The sequence below is a fragment of the Rhea americana genome, unplaced genomic scaffold (genome assembly GCF_003343005.1).
Source record: "Rhea americana isolate MKP2758 unplaced genomic scaffold, rheAme1 scaffold_156, whole genome shotgun sequence".
NCBI lineage: Eukaryota > Metazoa > Chordata > Aves > Rheiformes > Rheidae > Rhea > Rhea americana.
The window spans coordinates 34,368-39,245 of record NW_028185661.1 but is presented as its reverse complement, the minus strand read 5'-3'; the positions used below and the strand labels follow the sequence as shown (position 1 = coordinate 39,245).

General features: G+C 45.2%; 1 long non-coding RNA gene across 1 annotated transcript; it reads right to left on the bottom strand.

The window, feature by feature from the left end:
- Positions 1-1,291: 1,291 nt before the first annotated feature.
- LOC146598667 (uncharacterized) lies at positions 1,292-4,872 on the bottom strand. Its single transcript, XR_014895226.1, has 2 exons — positions 4,709-4,872; positions 1,292-3,929 (listed from the first exon to the last, which is right to left on the bottom strand). It is a non-coding gene; the product is annotated as an uncharacterized LOC146598667 (long non-coding RNA).
- Positions 4,873-4,878: the final 6 nt, after the last annotated feature.

Sequence of the window (4,878 nt, the reverse complement as noted above, 5' to 3'; positions counted from 1 at the left end):
CGGCTCCCCTCACGGCGGCTCCCCCGCCCCGGCTCGCCTCACGGCGGCTCCCCCGCCGCGGGCCGCCTCGGCTCCCCTCACGGCGGCTCCCCCGCCCCGGCTCCCCTCACGGCGGCTCCCCCGCCGCGGGGCCGCCCCGGCTCCCCTCACGGCGGCTCCCCCGCCGCGGGCGCGGGGCGCCCGTGCCCCCTCACAGCCCGACGGGGCTGTTTCCCGCCAAGGAGCTCTGCCAGTAAATCCARCCGCTCAGCCTGTGCCAGCTGTTCTGGAAAGAGTCCAGCAGCCTTGGCACATGGAGGCATTTTCTTTGASGGCCTAAAATCTGTATGTACACTGACAAAGCTTCTCCAAAGCTGAAAATGATTTATTTCGCCAGAAGCTTTAGAGGATGCAGCGAAAGCTCTTGTAACTGTAAAGAGGCGCACCTGGCTACTGCTTGATGGCCCCCAAGCCCCTAGGACAGCGCGGCGGCGCCACCTCCCCACTCAGGCGCTACATTTACAGCCAGCTCCCCAAAGCCCCTGGCCCGCCACACGCCTGCGTCTGCCTGCGGCAGCTATGGACCCTGCCTCATTCCTCAGGGTGGACAAAACCCACCGGTGTGTCCTGATCTCCTGCTTCTTAGTGAAACAGTACCATCTTTCTAATCCAGCCCCCCCCCCGCTTTTTTGGCTTGTTTCTTTAATAATGCTCGTCTAGTCTAGCTCAGGTGCAGATAACCCACCCTGAATGCTCACATTCGGAACGGTCGGAACAGTCTTTCTAAGCAATACTTATGTCTCCTTATTTTCCATGCTTGTCTCCCAAACCCAGTAATGTTCAAAACAGAACATCCTGATCAGTGACTGGGCCCTGGTGCTTGCAGAGGGGACAGTCCTACCCTGCCTATGCCATTTCTGCAGGGACCTTACTGATCTTACCGATGGMCAAATAAGTGCCAGGGAATGAAATRCAAGTACTCTTAAAYGCRTACGTGGTCAGGAACTTAGAGCTACGAGCTGTTACAGTTTTGTGGGCTGTGATGGATGTCTCAAACCTGTGCCCAGCCCCCAGCATTATAAAAATCACATCATCTTAATAAAGGGGGAAGGGGTGATAAAAGGACAATTGTAAATGATGAGAAATTTGGGGCTAGAGGGCACAGAAAATAAAAGTGGAGTAAAGGAAACCTGGAGACCTCTGGACGCTGCAAGGGGACGGGGGGAAGCACAACCAGAAAAACGAAAAACCCTGGTAGGCAAGAGTCATGTTCTCCCCAGAAGCCTCCATTTTGTCAGACTGGGAGAGCTGCTGCCAGATAAATTCTTTAACCATCAGAGGTAATGGGAGAACTAGGGAGAAGCAGTCACCTTTGTTATCAAATAAGCATTTTTAAGATCTTGTGCTGTTATGCACAAACTCTGAAATGAGTCACAATGTACAGCATTACAGATAACTAGAATGCAGACACAGCATGTACTTCATAAAGCCAGCCTTACCCAGTAATCATGAGGCGAAGGTCATCAAAGCCCTCCAAGTTTGTTTTCTGGCCTGCATTTTTCACTGCCATCCCAATTTGCCTGTAAAACAGTTCTGTTCTGTATTTTTACAGCATACTGTAAGCCCCTTCAAACTCCTACAGTTCAAACAGTAGTAGTCACATGGACAGTAGCAGGCGTACTCGTGTGCTTAAAATGCCAGATGTGATGCAGTATCCTGCTGATACTTAGTAATGGTCAGCTCAAGTGCATTTAACAGGTAATGCTCAAAGCCCACCAGTGATACATAGGACCAGCTCCAGCTTAGCACCCATTTCCACTGTCTAGCATCCATGATTCATGAAGAAAATTGTAAAATTCACTAGTCTGGAGAAGGCAAAAGGAGACATGATAATATTTAGACAGGTGACAACTGTTACAGAGACATGGGGAATAAGTTGCCCTTCACACCTGAAGTGAGGAAGACAAGAACTACTAGGCTTAAATTTAAGCAAACACCAATTTAGGTTAGACACTTGAACAACCTTCCTAATACTAAGAATTTCTAATGCTACAATTCTTTTGGGTGGTACCGATTCCTTTATTATTAGAAGTCCTTAGGAACATGTTAGGAAAGGGTTAGACAAATGCCCATCTCTGATGACACCCCCTGCAACTGGTTAAGGGTCTGGATTCAAATCTCTCACAAGGTCTCTATTTTCTATGAACCAGAGATTATGGAAGACAACAAAACTCCAGYTAATGTCATAATCACTGTTACCAGTTCCTAAGAAACCTTATGTAAAAATAAWTTGTCAAGAAAAAGAGAAAGAAAAGAGAGGGAGAAAGAGAAGAGAGAGAGAAGGGACAGAAGGAGAAAAAAAAAGAGAGGGAGGGAGGGAGGGAGGGAAGGTAGCAGTGCACTTGGCCTCTCCACCCCAATCTCAGAAACACCTATGCCTAAAGCAGTCACATGCATATCATACTTTAATAAAGTGACCTCAAATGTACTCTGCTGTGGCTGATAACTATTCAATGAGGCTTAGTTTCAGTCAAAAAGAATGCATTTTAGGGACAGTTAAAATGCTGAAAAAATATATGAATCAGCTGCCAAGGCCTCTCTTGACTATTGACGTCTGAATCCCTTCAGCATTGACCTTAAACCAATCCCAGGATTTGAGGGGTTTTAAGAACCGGATTTATGTATTACACTAGGCCACTTAGCAGACACTAGTGACCCATCTTGTAATTGCTAATTAATGAGGCATTCAATTACAGCAACCCTCTGCAAATATGGATCAGAGCACAATTTACAGTCATGTACACTCCAGCAATCATACCACAGCTATTAGTGATGTCAGCTGCATCACTTGCACAAGTCTGGCAGAAAGCACCTCTAACGATACTAGCACATCTGCTCCGTCAGCAGCTGTGCAGTCCTGCACCCCTAGCATAGCTAGCCAAAATCCTTTGTTTGATAAACTTCCTATTTCAATGYTCTTAGCATTGCAGCACAGACAAAGCTGAAACAGCACGGCCAGAATCACTAAAAGCATTGTTTCRTTTCAGAGGATACTTGCACCTTACCTTGGTCCTTGTAAAAGCATGTTAAACTACCATTATGCTCTTGCTGAGTCAATAGAGCTAAAAATGCCTGAAGTAAGTGAAAGTGCTGATACTGCTGACATCATCAGCGTGCAGCATCATGAAGTAATGGAAAAACAGGTTAGCAAGGTTCATGGTATTGCCACAAGCAGAGGAATTTCCAAATCACATCAGGTCAGATTAGGTCTCTTCTGCAGGCTAAGGCAATAAAATCTGAATAAAATCTAATCATTGTACTTTTGCAACTGAAAGAATAGGAAGCTTAAGAGCATGACCATAGTCCATCAAAGGGCTCAAAATATTGGTGAAAGACACCAGTGGTGTTGTAGCAGGAGAAGGTRCAGCTCTAAAAATGTTAAATTCTGATTTAAGATGTATAGGTTGAACTGAACACATTGTTCTGCAGATACCTGGGGCCTGAGTGTATGCCTAGCACCTGGTTGAAGTAATTGAGCAAATCAGAATAAAAGAGGATTAAATGAATGATCAGCTGTGTAAGGGACTTATGTATGCTGTGCATGACTTCGATTCAGGCTGTTGGACCGCAGGACTCACACTGCTTGGTCAGCATAAACAGTGTTATACCCACTACCTATGTTGCAGCACAGTGGTAACTGTAGTGTCACGGAAAGCTTGTTCCTGGGCAAGACCGAGTAACTCTGACCCTAGAAAAGGGGGTATTAGACASAGACTTAGAAACAGCTAACTGTGGTTAGAGGGGTGCAGCTGCATCTCAGAACATCAGTCTTTGTGGGGAAAATGTCTTTGGATGCAAAGTCTTTTGGCACAATTCCTGAAAGGAGCAGCCAATTTTCTCTTGTCTAGTACAACGTCTCATCTTTTTCACTAGTTTTCATCAATCAGATTCTGAAAAGAAAAAGAAAAGAAATCTTAGTGAGGACAGCATTAGATTAAAATATTAAAATGCCCAAAGTGAAATTTTCTTCCTATTTTTCAGGCATCGGATGTCTTTTTTCAGACATGAGGTCTGAGTACCTTATACATTTCCTTGATATTTTGAAAGTTCATGCTACCCTTCAAGCAAATGCCTAAACTGTGTTTTGACAGCAAGTTGAAGCTATTATTACACCAAATGGGAAGTGAAATTCCCTACTGTATCAACATGTCTGTACATGATTTCTACATACCACATGCTTCCAAAACTCAGCCCAATCCTAAGCAAGCCCTTAGCCTTAATATTTGAGAAGAACAAAAAAAAAGGAAAATGTACTCCCAAATCTGTTCTAATAAAAACTGTATTTAGATAATAATTTTTTGCTTAGACTAAATGGCTGTTTTAGTTTTACTTTCATTACACAGAATAAGAGAAGCAGGAAAAAAAAGGTGGAGACACTTTCTGAACATAATCACTTTCTATAAACAACGCTTAACACATCTTTCTTGAAAAGGTGTTTCCTGACCAGTAAAACATTTGTACGTGGCTGTCTGCCTTGTCATTTTAAGTATCATCAAATGCAGCCTGTGATTAAACAGGTTCTGCAGTATCGATTTTCAGGTTTTCCGAGTGAAACATTAACTATCCAGYAGGAGAGGAAAGATCCACTGGGAAAGACAGTAAATGGGATAGAAGGGACAGAGGTAAGAAGCTGGACTGCAACAGAACGAAACACACTGGCCGAGCTCACCTGGAAGAGGGTTTAAAATATCCGGCCGGGATGCAGGGCGTTGTCTTAGCTGATTCAGGGAAACATCCTCAAAAAGGGGGCGGCTGGATCCCCTTCCAAAGGGTCCAGTCCTTCGGAGCCGCTGCCCCCTGGGACAGGCAGCTCCCGGAGCGCCTCGGCCGCCGCCGCCC